This window comes from Panthera tigris, chromosome C1, assembly GCF_018350195.1.
Source record: "Panthera tigris isolate Pti1 chromosome C1, P.tigris_Pti1_mat1.1, whole genome shotgun sequence".
In the NCBI taxonomy this organism is placed as follows: domain Eukaryota; kingdom Metazoa; phylum Chordata; class Mammalia; order Carnivora; family Felidae; genus Panthera; species Panthera tigris.
The window spans coordinates 243,518-261,387 of record NC_056667.1 but is presented as its reverse complement, the minus strand read 5'-3'; the positions used below and the strand labels follow the sequence as shown (position 1 = coordinate 261,387).

At 57.3% G+C, this 17,870-nt stretch overlaps 1 protein-coding gene and 1 long non-coding RNA gene across 6 annotated transcripts in view; one reads left to right on the top strand and one right to left on the bottom strand.

The window, feature by feature from the left end:
* Window positions 1-5,254: 5,254 nt before the first annotated feature.
* On the bottom strand, window positions 5,255-16,767 carry LOC122241111. Its single transcript, XR_006221079.1, has 3 exons — window positions 16,723-16,767; window positions 6,478-6,612; window positions 5,255-5,947 (listed from the first exon to the last, which is right to left on the bottom strand). It is a non-coding gene; the product is annotated as an uncharacterized LOC122241111 (long non-coding RNA).
* Window positions 16,753-17,870, top strand: part of CC1H1orf159 (chromosome C1 C1orf159 homolog) — a 31,434-nt gene continuing 30,316 nt past the window's right edge. For 4 of the 5 annotated variants that reach the window (XM_042996098.1, XM_042996097.1, XM_042996095.1 and 1 more), the window contains exon 1: window positions 16,900-17,130. The gene's annotated coding sequence lies outside the window, so the exon portion shown is untranslated. Of the gene's footprint in view, window positions 17,131-17,870 lie in introns of all 5 variants that reach the window. The other variant, XM_042996099.1, reaches the window with a different exon arrangement.

The following is a 17,870-nucleotide window of genomic DNA, read 5'->3' as shown; positions in this document are numbered from 1 at the left end:
TAAGCTACATACAAGTATAACTTTGATAAAAAATGAAATAAGGGCCGCCTGGGTGGCTCAGTTGGTTGAGCGCCCAACTTTGGCTCAGGTCATGATCTAATGGTTTGTGAGTTCGAGCCCCGCATCGGTTTGCTGCTGCCAGCACAGAGCCCCCTGCAAATCCTGTGTACCCACCCCCTGCAGCCCCTCCCCCACTCACGGCCACATGCTCTCTCTCTCTCCCTCTCTCTCAAAAATAAATACACATTAAACAAATGAAATAAAAATTCAGTCGGTATACTTTGCACCCTGTGAGGCCTGGCAACCACTTCAGTAATGTTGGAATGACCTGTAATTAAAGCTCAAACTTCTCTGCTCTCCTACGATAAGTGACCTTGTCACACTCTCCACTCCTCTTTTGATAGTTGATATTCAGCAGGGACAACGACCGTTTCCCCGTCATGGGGTCTCACGGAGTCTGGCACTCCCACCCTGAGTCCACCGTTCTGGGCAGGCATAGTCTCCGCCACGTTCTGCCCCTTTTGTCGTGAGACCACTCAAGGCTTAGCCCTACTGTGGACCGTCCTGTGTTTTAGGCCACGTCTTGTTTCATGACCTCACATTACCGTGACACCCTGGGCTCCGAATCTCAGCAGGGTTCAATTTCAGCTTTGATGGAGGAAGCTGGCCCTACCCCAGCCAGTCATGAATTCCGCACCTTTAGAGTAGTTACGCATAGTGCACGTGTGTCTTGTGAAATGGAATAACTTTGGTTTCCTTGCCGGCGCTTTCTGGCCATTGTCCCGTCTAGGAAACGGGAATGATCTCAGTCTTGATCCCTTTCTCCTTGGGCCCCCAGGATCCTGGCTGTCATCTTCAGAGATGGCCAGGTAATAAGTGAACATTCTAGGGACTTAACAATCATTCTTTCCCGGAGGGTGCTCGAAAACACCCACACCCTTCACAGAGGGCAAAGACCCCCATTCTGCTGGGGAGACTGTGTGTCACCTCATGGCCTTTGTATGCAGCCACATGGGGCTGGATTTCCAACAGGTCACGGAGCTGTGGGATCTCGGGCAGCCTGCCCGGCCAGCACAGGCCCGGTGCCCCCTCCCCCCGCCCCCCCACCATGCCCAGATATCTTCCAACACTCCCAAAGATGGGCCTTGGGCATCTTCAAATCTACAAATAGTAGAAACACCACCAGTTTTCTGTAAGACCCCTTCAGCTGACGCAGCCCCTTCCAAAGGCCCCCACTCTTTCTCTCTTGAAAGCTCATGGGCTAGGGCCTCCCCATGGTCCCTCATGTTTCAGTGCCATCGGCAGCACCAGGACATCCCAGAGACTGTGGGCTGGATCACAGCTCCGAAAGAAAAAGTTCAGGTTGGTGGGGACTTTCAGGCCAGCTCCGATTACAAGTGATGAGGTCACTGTAGACCCCACGAGACAAACCTCTCCCTGACGCTTTCCCAGAAGCCTCGGTCCTACCTGGTCCCCGTGGGGACAGCTGGGCGGCAGGGCAGGTGGGCAGGTCAGCAGGCTCGGCTCCCAGGGCTGCCTTATCGTGGCCTGGCTGGGCGGAATGTGGTGGAAACCTTTGCCTGGTACAACCGGCCTCTGCAGCACAGCCCAGGAATTTTGCGTTGAATAATTTTTAACTTCTGCTCTGAGAAAAAACCAGGGCTGTATATAGTGTCTGTCTACATAGGAATGCCAAGCGGCTTTCACTTAAAAGTAAATACCTCAATAATAACAAGGAAACCTGCCTTGGGAGAAAAAAAGAGAGAAAAGAACAGAAAAAGAAAGCAGTCACAGGGGCTTAGGGACCATTCAGCTGGGCTACAGCCAGGTCTTACCTCTCCTTCTGTGGTGAAGCCGGGGCACTGACTCCCTCACACTCTGGGTACAAAGCCGGCTTGGCGGCCGCTCCCCCACCCCTCATCCCCCCCCCCCCCCCCCCCCCCCCCGGTAACTCCTCATCCAGGACTGATTTCTCTCAACAGCCTCGGATTTCAGGAAGTGCTGGGGCCAGGCACCATTTCTGCCACCTGCAGACCCCGACTTCCATACTCCTGGCGTTAGTTGTATATTCATCCAGGGCTTGGGCCTGTAATCCTGTGGCCGCAGGAGACAGAGGCCGCCTGGAGCTCCAGTGGGCCCTGGGGACGATGGCAGAGGGGACGGCCTGGCCGGCCCTGCCCAGAGTGACCATCATACAGCAAGCTGGAGCTGGGAAACTCACAGCCTGAGGCCAAAGTTTTCCTTCAAAGACCTCGAGTCTTTCTTCAGCTCCAAGACAGGCGTGACCGACACCCTCGACGTCCCGGGAGAGGCCTACAGATCCACGCAGGAGGGTGCTGGGCTGCCACAGGAGGTGGTATCACCATCCACTGCAGAGGGTGGGGATCCAGGGGGCCCAGCTCTGTTCTGCCACATGGGCCACAGGCTCAGCTCCCTGGGAGTCGCCACAGGGAACCCTAGGTGTTGGAGGGACTGAGCCTGGAAGGGGCTTAGGTCCAGCCTCTGGGGGTGGGGTCAAGCAGTGGGGCCAGATACAAGGGTCCTGGGCAGGTGGTCAGGAGGGGCTGGCTCCCACCACCCTTCCCCACCTTGGCTCCCCAGCCTCTTCACAAAACATCGTGTGGTCCCTGGACACCCCTGGGCTTGTTCAGGAACAGCAGAAAGCTCATTTTGCAATGACCCAGCATGTGCATCACGGCAGCTACAGGCCATATGTCCAAGCAGGGCGGACACTCATCCCGGCCCGCGTTGGCAGTAAACCTCAGGAACATGCGTGGGGAGCAGGCGCTCCCCTCAGGACACGCCCTCTTGCACGCTGGATGCCAAGGGGTGAGTAAGGAATGGGAGACACGGCAAACCCGGGCGAGGCCACAGGCCAGGATCCCCGACGGTTGAGGGGTAACCTGTTGGGGTGTGGGCTCAGGCTGCAGGTGGCTGGGGCTCCTCGGACAGGAGAGCTCTGATCCTTCTTACCGTGGGTGAGGGGAGAGGTCGTGCCCCCACCACTCCCCGCACTGCCTATGGGCCACAGGGTTGCTTTAAGCGTGGGCGCTGTCAGCCCCCAGTGTGCCGAGCTGGCTGACGCTCCTTCCACCTGTGTTTGTCCTGCACCGGGTTCAGGATGTGTCGGTTAGCCCTCGAGCTTCCAGAAAGACTCCCGGCCCCGTATGCTGCCCTCTGGGGCTGCCCACCCACGCGCCTGCCGCTTCCCTGACAGCACGGCAGGGACGCCCGCGCCCTGCTGTCCACACCCCAGCCAGGCTGCCTCGTCCACACCTGCCCACACACTCCACGTTGGACAGTCTGGTGGTGAATTCTCGTGATTCACTTTGCGTGTCGCCAACTGCTAATGTGCTTGACCGTGTCAAGCCACGGGCTCAGGGGCCCCTCTTCTGGAACATGCTTCCCCACGTGGGGCCCCAGGCTCAGGACCCCCTCTTCTGGGACATGCTTCCCCACGTGGGGCCCCAGGCTCAGGACCCCCTCTTCTGGGACATGCTTCCCCACACGGCCCCGGGCTCAGGGCCCTCTTCTGGAACACTCATAGCCTTTGCTCCTTTTCTCACTTTTTTGGTGTGGGATTTCTATTCTTTTCCTGTTAAATTGCAGAATTCCTTATATACCTTAGATAGCAGTCCCTATGGATTTACTCATTTCAGTGAACTCAGGTCCCGTCATGTCCCTTGGTCAGGAATCCCTGACCTTGATATAACCAAATGCATCCACTTTTGCCACGATGTCTTGTACATTTGTACATTTGAAGTCTTGTTTAGGGTCTCTGTCTCTGTCCCTCCCAGGCCACCAGGCATCAGCGAGTTCTCTGGCCTGTCTTGCGCCACGTGGTAACCCCGTCTCCCCTGCCCCGGCCCAGCTGACTTGCCCGGGTACGGCTGCTGCTCCCCCCGCCGCTGTGTCTCTCTTTGCCCAAACCGGCTGGTTGGTGAAGCTGTCGCTTTGCCAAGTGCCCCTAACTCCTGGAAGAGCTGGCCCCCCTTTCCCTCTTTTTTGATATTTGCTTGGTTATCCTTTTTTTTTTCATATCTAGTTCCTGAAAAATCTCCATCTGTAATTTGGAATAGGATTGCATGGACTTTGCAGATTAATGAGGAAATCTTGTGTTTGTATAACGCTCACTTCCCGCATCTCAGAACAGAGAGCCTCTCGCTGGTTCAGATCAGCGTCCACAGGCTTTATTTGAGGTTTGCTGTTCTCTCCACAGACGCTGTGTGTATTCTTAAGGTGACTCCCAGATACTTGATCGTTTTCCTTGCTATTGTGAGTTCTTTGTTTTCCCTAATGGGTTAATGCTAGTTTATAGAATACTATTGGTTTTTCTCATTGTTAAAAACGAAGTGAAATTTACATAACATAAAATTAACCTTCTTCTTCTTCTTTTTTTTTTTTAATTTAAGTGGTCTCTGTGCCCAAATGTGGGGCTTGAACTCATGGTGTCAAGAGCCAAATGTTCTACCAATTGAGCCACCCGGGTGCCTAGGCGCCGTGATGTATTATTTTTAATACACTGTTTCATTTGATTAGTTGCGGAGAGGATTTCCATTTTGAGAGCCAAAGGCTGCATCCCTGCCCCACAGGCCCGCACAGCAGGGCCACCTCCCCACGGGCACTGCTTGACCTTTCTCTGCCCTGACCTCCCCTTGGCCTTTCCCCTCTTGGGTCGAGGCAGGGTCCAGAAACCTCAAAGCAAACCCCAGGCTTCGAAGCACACGGGGAGGCCTGTCTCCCTGCTGCCTCTGTTCCCTGTGCTGGGCACTGGGCGTGAGGTCCCTTCCCTCCCATCCTGGGGGCATCGTGAGGCCCCTGGAGACTTGGGGGACCATCAGTAGCGTCCTTGTAGCCACAGCAGGTGCTGTGTGTGTGTGTGTGTGTGTGTGTGTGTGGTAAGATGTGGATTTAGTGACATTTAAATGCTTATGCAGGTTCTCGGGGAATCCAACAAAGGGAACAGAGACATTCCAGAATGCAGAGAACACACCTCACCCTTTCCAAGGGAAAAAATGACAGAAAAAGAGCCGAGTGTCCTTCACATAAGACATTTAAAGGACTGAGAAGTTAGAACTCTCAGGCTTTCACAGGAACTCCTCTTCAAAAGAAGCACCGGCAGGCACACTTGGGAAAATGTCCAGTGCCAGCAGTTAGAGAAACACAAAAGCATCAGGCACCATGAGTTCAAGTTTATTCAAACACTAACACTGCTGTGAGTGTATGTAAAAAGTATACACCAAACGGGGTGCATCCTGGGGTGTCTGCTTGCGGCTGTCAAATCGGAACCCTCGCACCCACCTCTCAGGAAAGCCCACCAATGTCGCAGCAGTAAGACCACGCAGGGGACAGAGGAGCAGAGAGGGACCCCAACTACCCCCGGATGGAACCCACAAGCTCTGACCAGGCGCAGTGAGTACCGGGCACTGAGGCTGTGTCCGTAAAGGACAGAGAGCAGGTCTTGGGAGATGGGGCGGCTTTAGTCAGGGGGCAGCATGTGGACTGAGCAATGAAAAGGAGGCAGGGGGTGAGGGTCTTAGGAAATGGCCTGAGTGAGCAAGTGGAGGGGGTGGGGGAGAAGGCAGGTACGGCTTAGGAGGCCAGGCAAGGCTTTGGGAAGAGAGTTATGTCCCAGGAAGGCAGGCGTGGCCAAGGAGCAGGTACGGCAGGTGACACGTGTTGCTGGGGTGGGAGCAGGGCCAGAGCGCGTCGGACCTTGCCGACTGGCTGGGGCCAAGGGTTGGATGTGAGGAAGCCACGAATGTACAGGGTTGACACAAGACGAGACGTCCCAATCCCTGGCAGGAGTGACAAATGGGGACAGCAAACAGGCCAGGAGGAACCGTGCTTCCGTGGAACAGGTCTGATGATGGGGGCGACGAGCAGGCCCAAGCCAGAGAGGGTCGGAGAGCGGTCATTCTGGAACCCCGACCACATCCCCAGGCAGCTGAGGGGCCAGAGAGGTTGTGTGTGCCCCACAAGCAGGGGCCTCTCACATGTCCAGGGGAGAGAAGGGCAGCACCAGCTGTGAGCCTCTTTCAGCCCCTAGGAAGTTCCAGGACACCGGGGGAGAGACCTCCCGACACCCACCAGCATGTATGGTGGTGGGAACACCGCCCTGGGAGGACTGCCTTGGAAAGGGTCTGCTGGGTGTGTGTGCAAGTATGTGTGTGTTTGTGCGTGCATGTGTGTGTGGTGTCCCCCCCACACCTACATTGCCAGGGAGGTGACAGAGGACCAGGTCCAGCCCTTTGCTGGGAAGCCTGCCCAGGTCCCAGGCTGTCTGGAGTTCAGGGAGCCTGGGCTTGGCCACAGGTCGGAACCGTGAGAATCCACAGGCCGGGGCAGTTGCAGGGACCAAAGCAGCCAGGAGGGCCTGGAGGCCCTGGTGGGGCAGCCTCTGACTGGTGGTGGAAAATGCCTCCCCCCACCCCAGGCCCCGGTGTGCCGGGCACCCTCAAAAGGCGGGGGGCTCACAGCTGACGGCCGTCCATTGTCCTCAAGATGGGAGGGATGCCTGTGACGTGTGGGAGCCAACGAAGAGACGTTGCCCTCTGACGATGTGTGGCTTCCAGGAGCCAGCGGGTTGGAACGGCACCAAGCCAGGCCCATCTGCGCCGAGCAAAGAGGAAGGCACCTGACGCCCGCAGCCCACGCAGGTGCTGGGAGACTCAGGGGAGTGCGATGCTGGCCACCCTTGGCCCCAGGGCACCTCCTGGGGGGCCGTCAGCGAGGTGGTCGGGGGTCGGCTGTGGGCGCCCGGAAGGGAACAGCCTGCTCCCGGCCGTTAGCCGCCTCCAGAACTGCACAAATGGCACAACGTGGGAGGCTCGCCGTGAGCTCTCCTTAGAGCCCGCTCGGCCCACACCGCTGAGCTCGGCCAGCCCTGGCGGGAGGGCATCTGCAGGCCCCAGGCGGACAGCACCAGCTCTTGAAAGCGGCCACCCATTCCCATGTTTACCTGAGCCGGATCACCGGTCACCCGCTGGGGTCCCACTGGAATACAAAGCTGGAAGCCTCACGGCGGGCAGGCGTGTGCTGTGCGCACCAAACAAAATGCGCCAGCACACGGGGTCCCCTGATCACGTGGGAAATACCCACAAGCGGAAGAAGAAAGTCAACACCAGCGCTGATCCACTCCTAACAGGCCCCAGCACCGGCACTTTGGTGCCTTTCCTCATAAACTTTTTCTACACGTTGACGCAAGAACTGGGTTAAAAACCAACCACGCTTTTTCGCATTTGAGACCGCACTAGATTTTCTCCCTTTTTTGTTATGACATGCTCAGCACACATGGCTGAGTAGCTGCCTGTCATGATATCATCTGCCCACAACAGGGTTTGCTCAAGTTGGTTTCTGGGGTGTCAGGCGAGCGCCTCATCTCTTATTTCGGGTTAGAATTCTGGGGACAAGTTCCGAGGGCCAGCACCCTGGGCAGCCGGTATGCCGGTTTCTGTCGACTTACAGATGAGCCACGGGGATGCCGAGTTGCTCACCCCAGGTCTGGCCGGGGGCAGGGACTGAGAACCTGGTCCCAAGCTCTCCCGGCTGGCCATGTCTTGGGGTCCCCATGGAGGGGAAGACCCCATGCCTTCCTCGGGGTCACTGAGACCTGCCCAAGGCCAGCACTCTGGGGTGGCCGAGGGTCCCCGCTCTCAGCCAGAGCTGTGGGGCCTCCCTCGACCCCTCCTCACCTGCGCCCTCTGCCTCCCTGCCCAGTTTCCCTTTTCTCAGCAGGATGGCTGCCTCGGTGGGTCAGGACCAGCTGTGGGGTCTGCCCCAGGCTTTTGCCAACTTGAAGGCGGCTGTGTGCTTCATGTCTGCACCAGGGAACTGCGGGGGGGGGGTGGTTCTGTCAGCAGGAGAGTGACCCTCATCTGGGACCAGGCTCCTCCCTGCCTGGACGGCACAGTTCTCTGGAGGAATGTGAGTCAGGATTCCTCGTGCCATGTCCCCTCCGTGTGCACAGAGAGCAGAGAGGAACGAGGTCTTGACCACGTGGCAGGCCCCAGGAGATCCCCACGGGCTTAGGGAGAGGTCGGAAGCTGCTGAGTCTGTGTGGCGGGGTCCCTAGAAGACACCTCAGCCACGACAGCCCCTTCCAAGGTGAGCACGTGGTGCCACCAGGAGAGGCCTGCAGGGTGCCCAGGGGCTCCAACTGGACACACCGTACGGCCCCCTTCCCACTGCTCCCCAGTTCTGGGGTGAGGGCAGCCGTGCTGCACCTGAGCCAATACTTCACTGAGGGCCAGCCTCAGGCGTCTTTCCAGACCACAGCCCTCGTACAATGAAGGCTACGGATCCCTTTCATCACCTTCGCCTCCACTATCACATCATCAGCACACAGAGACTCAGCACCAGGACACGTCCTGTCCCCCACAGGCCACTGGCCACCTCCCAGCACCATGACGCCCCACACCTTCTGCACAGGGGATAGGTGTCCGAGCACCCGTCCCCATGGCCTCCTGCTCCCATCCCCCGGCGCCCTCCCGCTGCTCCCACCCTGACAAACTTCCTGCTCATGCTCTGCCGCCATGGCTCTGAGAAGCTTCTTGCGGCCTTCATCCTGGTGAGCCCTTAATTGCCAAATAAATATTTGCCTAGGGTGGGGCTTGGTGCTCAGGGTTAAGTATTAAATGGGCCTAAAGTCAGAGGATCCTGTGGCAGCCGTATAAGGGCCCGGGCGGCCATGGGAGCATGGGAGATGACAGATGTATTGTCAGGCCACATCCTGGGCCCCCCTCTTCAGACTGGAAGGCAGAGGTCACCCCTCAGCCGACCCGGCATCAGGCAAAGGCCAGCAAAGGGACTGAGCAGAACAGAGGCACTGGGAAATCGGGGGGGAATGTGAGGGGCACAGGAAGCCATCATCCATGCCAGAGGCCAGCCAGCAGGTGGCAGGTCCCACAGGTGAACAGAGTGTAGTAAAGGGGCCTCCATGTTGACCGTCAACAGCCTGAGTCCCCGTGGCTGTATGAACTACCTATCACTGCATGACAAGTGATCCCACGTGTTGTGTGTGCAAGGACAGGCATTTGTCTTCTTTCTGTGGCTCAGGGAGCAGAACAGTGGCCGTAGGGGAGGCTGCACTGTGGTATGGGGCGGGGCTGCATCACCTCAGAGCTCGGTGGGAGGCTCCCCCAGGGCGGGCAGTCCTAGAGAGAGCCCAGAGACAGGCTGCAGCCTTCTCAGAACCAATCTGGAAAGTGCTGCCCTCGGAATTTTGTTGCATCGTGTCCACCTGGGGGTAAGTGCGGAATCAGGGAGGGGAGGGGCGGCACAGGGGACAAATACCTCACAGTGGGACGCCTGAGGCAGCTTGGAGGTTGCCCACCATGGGTGCTTCCATTCAGAACAGCCACTGGTCAGGATCGCTGCCCACTCCCTGTTGTTTCCTTTTGCTTTTTCCTTGAAGCCATTCATCTCATTTATGGGTGTGCTTGTTTGTGATTGGTTGGTTGAGTATCAAGTGGGAGGAGTTTTGAAAAGATACGCATTTCGGGGCGCCTGGGTGGCGCAGTCGGTTGAGCGTCCGACTTCAGCCAGGTCACGATCTCGCGGTCCGTGAGTTCGAGCCCCGCGTCAGGCTCTGGGCTGATGGCTCGGAGCCTGGAGCCTGTTTCCGATTCTGTGTCTCCCTCTCTCTCTGCCCCTCCCCCGTTCATGCTCTGTCTCTCTCTCTGTCCCAAAAATAAATAAAAAAAAAAAAAAAAAAACAAAAAACGTTGAAAAGATACGCATTTCAACTAAATTCAACTGGGAACAGTCCTTCTCTCCAGAGACCCCAGGAACCCACATGCACACTGAGGTCCCTGCTACCTGTTGTCTGACAACATCTTGTTCTACAGAAATGTTGGCACACGTTGTCCTTATCTGGTCTTTTCAAGCATTAAGCAATTTCATAAGAACGGCCCCGTGTGTGGTCATTCCATCCGTTTATACTGTACTTCAGTCACTCTGCAGCACCTGAGTCTCCAAGCCAAGCCAGAATCTGGGTTGGTTTTGTGTCACCTTGGCTGGGCCACGAGGGGCCCCAGATACGTGGTCAAGCATTATTCAGGTGTCTTTGTGAGGGTGGTTTTGGATGAGATTAATGTTTGTAGAGGTGGAGGGAGTAAGGCAGATGGTCCTCTCCAGCAAAGGTGGGCCTCGTCTGATCCACTGAGAGCCTGAACAGAACAAAAAGGCCAACCCTCCCCCACCAAGAGGGGATCGCTGCTGCCTGATCACCTTCAAGACGGGATATAGGTCTTTTCCTGCCTGTGCACTCGGCCTGGAGCTAAAGCAGCAGCTCTCTGGGTCTCTGCCTTGCCAAGTGCATCTTGGGACTTCTCAGCCTCCACAATCTGATGAGCACATTCTTCACAGTAGATCTTTATACAGGTTCTGTTCCTCTAGAGAACCTTGACCAACACATACCCGACACATACTTTCCCAGTGAGTGGTTGACGATGGGTTGCATCTTGCTCATCTAATGGAGCAGAAGGGACGGGGGGTGGGCCTGCCCGCCTCAGGGGTCCAGCGTATCTATCCCGCCCACGCTGCCCCCCTGGGTCAGAGATATGCCAGCCACTCTAGACCTGTGCATCAGCCTCACATCCAGGCCCAGGGGCTGGTGAGCGACTCTGGGGGGTGAGGGTCACCTTGTGACTCAGAGAAAAGATTGGGTTTCTCAGGTCATGAGAGGGGCCTCAGCAGGCTTTCCAGAAGCAGGAAGACAGGCTCCCTGGAGAAGGAGCAGTCCTCACGTGCTTGCAGAGGTGCTCAGAGTGTGTGTGTGTGGGGCGGGGGGAGTGTGATGGCCCCGGGTTTGCCAGGTTTCCTCTGAGGTGCTGGTGAGGGTTTGGGGGAGGGGGGCAGGAACCCATGATCTGGTGCTTTCGGATGCCTGGGACAGGAGGTTCTGGGTGTTACAGGTTGAAGGCAGGATCCCTTCCTCCCCGCCAACCTGAGGAGCACTCTGACATTCCTCACTGTGGAGGGGCCAGCGTTCAGGTCCTGAGAACCCCCATTTGAGCACTTCCCTGAGAAAGGGCCTAGGTTCTCACCTGTGCATCAGAATGGCATGGTGTCAGGGGTCCAGGCTGGACTCCCACTGGACAGGGACGCCACCTGCAGGCAGACTTGAGAACGTGCCGCCCCCGGGGATGGGCAATCCAGTGCTGGGACGAGATCCCATGGCCCCAGACCAAAGGGAGGATGGGGTCCCATTTCAGCCCCGCAGCAGGTGGCTAGGTGAGGCCCCGCAGACCAAGGATTGAGGTCACCAGGGCAGTATCCCTGTGCCCAGGCCCCAGCTAGGGGGTGGTCGAGCCCTAAAGGCAGCGTGACCTTGGTCATAGGTGGGGCATGTCCTCCAGCTTCAGAGGTTTGCTAATAACAGGATACTGGCTTCCCTGCAAGGCTGATTTCTTGCATTTCTGAGAAAGTTCCAGCCAAGGCTGCAATGCTCTTTGGCTCAGTGAGTAGGGAGCCCTCGGGGCCCAGGGGGCTCAGCTTGACAGGCCTAGTATCCAAGAGGCCAGCACTCTCCAGGCCCTGTCCCCACCCAGCCCTGTGGCTGACTCAAGGACAAGTATTCACACTGTGTCCTTGTAGCCCATGGCTCCTGGGGGAGAACTGCTGCGTGCTGGGTTCCTGTCGTAGGTGCCAGGCCTGCTGATGGCCATCGCTGAACACCTCGAGTGGTAGGCATCCCAGCAAGGCCCCCCCTCCGCTCACACCCTCGAAAGGCAAAGACAGGGTAGGGTAGGGCAGTCTGGGGCGTCCAGGTCGGCTTCCCCCCTGGTCTCTGCACGCATGCTCCTCACATACCCCACAGCCTAGGGAAATGGGACTGGTTGCGGAGGACAGGGTGGGGGGTGTTGTAAACACAGCAATTAAGGCCTCTCTCTAATGGCAGGCAATTAATTAGCTGATAATTGAGCCTCGCCCAGCTCCCGGCTGTTTGGGAAGAGCCACCAACTTTCGCCTGCTCCTGGTACTGTGCAGGTAGGAGGTGGATGGGGTCACCAGGCAGGCAGAGGGGCCTGAGCCTGCCCACCTCCGCACATGTCCCTGAACAGCTGTGTGGAAGCCAGGGCACCTTCCCCGGAACTGCAGGGACACTCTCCCAACGGAGCCCAGGAGCTCCCCCCCTTCCCGCCTGGAGCAATGAGCCCAGGCATGCCTCTTCCCTCAGGCTGGCACAGGAACCTCCTTCCTGAAGCAACATCAGAAAGGCCTCAGATGCTCCTGCAACCCCTGGGAAGCTGGCTGTTTTGCTCAGGCTCCTCTGGGACAATCCTGGCCCAAGAGAGTGTGGCTAGTCCGGGGCTCTGTTGGCAGCTCAACAAGGGCTTCCCGTCTTTCAGAAGCCGCAGGCCCCCTTTGTCCAAATAGCCACATTATAGGAAAAAGCTGAGCATAAGGAAGGTGACTGGGTTTCAGGAGACAGAATGGAAACCGATGACCCAGAGACGGCCGATAAGCAGCAGACAGCTGCAGGTACCAGAGGAGCAGGTCCCGCGAGTCCCAGGTGCCCGGCACTCAGGCCCCCCCAGCAGTAGGACCTTCCTAAAGACATGGGGCACATCACGGCTGAGAAGACAAGCGTGTGCGCCGTGAGCTGACCTGGCCACTGAGGCTCCTCTCCTGCCCCCTATCCCCGGAGTGTGGCCTCCCCACTCCCAGCAGCTGCTCCGGGACACACTTTGGAGGTGGTGAGGTGTGGACAACGCCTGCACGCGTGACAGAGCCACTGAAGGCCTCTGTATACACTTTTAAGATTTGGCGCATGAGTGGGGGGATGCATTTGTCCTGGGGCTGCCCAAGACTAGCCTCTACCTAAGTTCCCTTGTTTATTAAAGCTGCCACCTACCCAGCGTCCTGCCTCTTTCTTTTGTCTCGCCTGCCCTCTGCTTTGGGGACAGTTTCAGATCTCTCCAGGGAGGCTGGCCAACCATCACCACCTGGGAGTGTGTTTATTCTGTCATTTTATCCCACGTGGGATTCCTGTGACCTCCCTGCAATCGAGATGCGGAGTGTTCTGCCCCACGGAGACCCCTCCTGCTGCCCCTTCTCGCCATCCATGCCGTTCCTGGATTGGATTTTTTCCCCCAGCAAATGCTAAATTGTATGAAACTTATCCAGCTAAATTGTATGAAACTTATACACAGGTTATTCCAAAGCGTCTCTTAACTTTTTCAACACTGGAGATAAGTTCAGCAGGATTTCACCTTACAACACAAAGTCTGAGAAGTTTCGTCTGGTGAACAGGATTCGGTGGCAAAGCCGACTCTCTCATGGGATGAGTTCTCTCCGGCATTACACACATAAAACGTGTTCTGATTCCGTTTCAATGCCACACACATTTGTGCATGACGACTTACTGACCGTCCCAGGCTTTCTCGGGCCGAATTTGAAGTCTCTCTAGGATGGAAAGGTGTTCATGCAGGGACACAGCCAGCCCAGCGGGCCAAGGCCATGCCCCCACTCTGAGGTCTCTGCAGGATGCTGGCGGGATCCACCCCCTGACCGTGGTGGGTTCTTATGGGCACCAGCCCACGTCCCACGTTGTGTTGCTCCCTGTCCCCTGCAGGGAGCATTCCCCACATGACTGCTGAATGAGATTTTGCATTTTTGGCCCTTAAGACAGTAAATATATTTCTTGTTTTAGTCTAGAGAACTTTCTTGAACTTTATGGGCTCCTTAGGAGATGTCTTGTATTATCCACCTAGCCTAATAAAATCTTACATTCTTTCATATTCTCGGCACTGTCTAGCTCATGGGGTTACTTAAAATGTTCCAAGAATGTCTCTCTCGGCCTTTTCTGGGCCATAGGGGGCCACCGCCCATCAGAATTTTCACCTAATGCAGACTTTTCCTCAGTGTTCGCTCGGTGCCCTCACTGACAACAGCTTCACAGATCCTGCTGGCCTTCCCCTGCCCTAGGAGGTGCCAGGCAACCCCCGCCTGCCTTCCACGGGAGGGAGGGGCACTGGGCTGAGGATGGGCCACTGGGCAGGGGTTGGGGGAGCACCGGGGGGGAGGAGGGACACTGGGTGGGGAGGGGGGGCACTGGGGGGGGGGCGGTTCGCACCCTGCAGTTGCTTGGCAGCCAGGACACGAGCTGGAGAGAATACTGCCCTCAGTGCCTGAATGAGATAGGGGACAGGAGATACTCGTACAGCAAGGCCACGAAAGGACACGTGGGGAACCAGAGACAGTCATCCAGGACCACAGACAGAGGGCAGGAGGCAAGATGTAGAAGTAAGTTGGTCCCTCCCAGGGGCCAGGTTCCCTGACCATCCCAAGGGATGCCCAGGAAGCCTGGGGAGGAGGCTTGAGCTGGGAGGGAGGTGGGGTCTGGCAGGGGCTGAATTTAGATGAGTTGAGGGGCGTGGGGCAGAGAAACAGTCAGCCCTGAGCTCTGTCCTGCCATTGAGCAAAGGGAGAGCCTGTGGGAACCGGCAGTGATGAGGGCGGGGGGGACTGGGTGATGGAGAATCCTTCGGGTGAGGAACCAGATGGCTGGCTGGGAGTCAGCCTGGCTTATGGCCCAGCCCCCACCAGGGTCCCTATGGTCAGTTCCTGCCCTCAGAGCCCTAACCCTTAGGTGGACCCTGGGTATAGCTCCTGCATGGGGCCCCTCCCCCTACACCTCCACCAGCTGCCTGCGGGCCGTGGGCCTGACCTTGCCCTCCAGCTTGGAACCAATCAGGACCAGAATGTTCAGAAAGGCCGAAGCCCACCACTGGGCCTAGCGGGAGCAGCCCGCGTTCACCTTCCCACAGCAGCCTCTCCGGCCAGCTCCGTCGGCCCCTGGCGCTCTCACAGCAAGTCTGTCCCTGGAACACTGGCCTGCACACCTGACAGCCGTGCCTGTAACACGTCAACTGCCACAGAGGCCCCCGAGGAGCACCCTGGGCAGCACTCCCACCTCCAATTAAAGAGGCTCGGAGAATGCCGTCTTCCAAGAAAGAGACACAAAAGGACTCTCCCTCCTGTTCTCAATACTCCTGCTTGGAAATATCCTTATGCTGCAAGGCTAGCACTCTATTTTCGCTGAAAAGTCTGGACATTCAGACTTGGGAAGGATGTCCTAAGGTGCATTCTGAAGGGAAGAGAACACCCAGGACGCAGGCACAGAGGCCAGCTGGGAAGGAGGTCGCATGGATGTCCCAGAGCTGGGGAGCCCCGGGTGCCAGAGTCCTGTGGCACCCACGCCCCAGTACACTTGCAACTCCTAACCCTGACCCACACTCACTTCTCACTCAGACACCCCTAGGAAGGCTGACAGGCTCCAAACCCTTTTATTAGCACACGAGAGACTCTATCTATTGAAAAGCTGTGAGTGTGCAGGATGCACACAACTGTTCTTTTTGTCCGGGGGCAGCTCAGAAGCAGAGCCTGAGACCACGCTTGTGGAAATTCCACCAGCCACGGGGTCATCCTGTTGGCACAAAGCGAACCCAGCACACTAGACACATAGATCCCATGGACTTTGGAACTCATTGTGGGGAGCAGTCACAGCCCCCTCCCCATCCATGAGTCCTTATGGCTGCAGGGTAGTCTGGTGGGAAGAGTAACCAGTCACTGGCCCCACCGGCTGGCACCCGCTTCTTTTCCATCTATTCCTATCCACAGCGAGGTGCAAGTGCAGGTGAGGCCTGGGCGCCTCCTTGTGCCTGTGCTGGGCAATGGGTGTCCTTCCTGGTTCAGGCTGCGGTCGTAGCTCTCCCGGTTCACTTACAGGCCCTTGAGGAAAACCAGTCTCAGCCCCATGGGAAAGCAGCCACTCTCTATTCATGATGACCCCCCCCCCTTTGTCCTTTCCTGTCTGCTGTGCTCTGGAGGGCCACCAGGAAGGTATAACCATGCTGGACATACAAAGGGGAGCAGTCAGTCTTACTCCGTTTTCTCCTGGAAGCTCCTTGGCATACCCTTTCTCCAGGGGCTAGCTCTGCATGCCCGCGGGAGGATGGGGGGGGGGGGGTTGAAAGGCCAGCCTTGGTGTGGACCAAACACTAAGATATCCTATTTAATCCCGACCCCACCCTGTGAGAAAGGCTCTGCATCACCCATGAAAGCTGACCAAGGTCTTTAAAGCAGCAAAACTGGTCTGCAAGGTAAGCCAAGAACAAAGATTCCTTTCTAGGGCTTCACATCAAGAATTCCACAAAGAGCAAACATTTCAAAGGCCTAGTCTCTCCCCAGCTCTTCACTGGGGCCAAGTGCTGGCCTCTCGTCCAGACAGCCAGGACACAGGGGTCTGAAAGGTCTTGAAGGGGCACCCCGGACCTGAGGTAGGAAGTGTAGATTTTACAGAGGGCTTATTAGGAGACACGTCTTCGCTTCCCAAAGGAGCTTTTGCTTTTCAGTGGGCTAGTCGGCTTACTCTCCAGACAAATCATAAAATGGCATTGTCCTCTGAGGATGTTCCTGTCACGTAACCTTGTCATGTGTGTAAGGTCACACCTGTTCTCATTTCCTCTCGTAAAACCGAAAGGTAGCCCTAGAATCAGCCACACGTTGGAGCTCTCTATCCCCCGCCTAAAACCGACAGTATTTGATAAACGTTGTCGCCTTGGGGACGGACTTGGCGGTCTTCATTTCCAGGCAGCCTCCGCTAAAGCGGACATGGGCCGAAGCCCCAGTTATCCAGGACTTCCTCTAGGGTAACGCGCAGACGCTGACTCCCCGCACCCGTCCCTGCTGACGCGGGGCCGCGGAACACATTACCTTTCGCGCGCCGCCACCTGCTGGCCTGCATCCCGGGGCTTCCCGGTCTCCTGGCAACGCCAAAGATGGCCGGCGCGCGAGGACTCCTGGGGAGTGTAGTTCTTCCCCTCCTTTCCACTCTGTCCATGGCTCAGCTATTAGGACCTAGGCGCCCTGGACTACACTTCCTAGGTTGCTCCACGCGCGTCTCCCACAGCCTCGCGAGAACCCTGTGCCGGAACCCATCTGGAGAGAGGGAGCTCTCGCGAGGACCGCCGGTAGTTGTAGTTTGAGGCTGAGGAGAGACTATAGAGGAGTCTACAAGGCTGAGCGGAGACTACGAAGGCGGAGAGACTACAAGTCCCAGGGGGAGAGGCGCGACCGCCTGGAGGGCGGGGGGTACGAAAGAGGAACGCGAAGGGCGCCGGGGTGAGTGATGGGCCGGGGGCGGGCGCGCGGTCTGCAGGGCCGGGGGCGGACCGGGGGCGGACCGGGGGCGGAGGCAGGGGCGCCGGGGGCGGCCTTGGGGCGCGGACGCCCGGGCCGGATGGTCTCCGACGCGGTGTGGGGCGAGGAACCCGGACAAAGGTCCGCGGGGACCCGGCTCCCCTCGGGCTACCGAACCTCCCGCAGGAGTCGTCATCTGAGAGAGACCGTCGGTAGCTGGACTCAGGCCCCCTCCCCCGCCCCCGAAGCCGCGGAGCCCCAGGAGGTCTCGCCCTCAGGACCGAACGCAGGCCGGGGTGGGTGGGGGGAGTGTGAGGCCGTCGGCTGCCCTTGGAAGCCGTGTTCACACCGGCACTCTCCCTGGCGGTTGCGGGATCTATTAGTCCGTTTATCGCCACGAAATTGTCAAGGTTGAGTCGTTATGCAGGTTTTCGAGGAGCGTGTTGCCACCGTAACAATTTGACTGATGTGTTAGTTCCGGTGTAACTTAAGAGCAGGTCACTAGGGTACATTCGGATACGGCCTTTCAAGGGTTTGAAGGAGTAGCATTTTGGCAAATGCAGCTTCGCCCAAAAACCTGTTTTCTGACAATTCTTAACGGTTTCGTTTGATTCGAAGGTGTCAACCTTGGCCCCGTTTTTCGTTTTGTGTTTTTCTTAGTATTGCTACATTATAAGGAGGATGCTGACCTAGGTCTTCATCTTTCTCGTGGTTTTTAACCT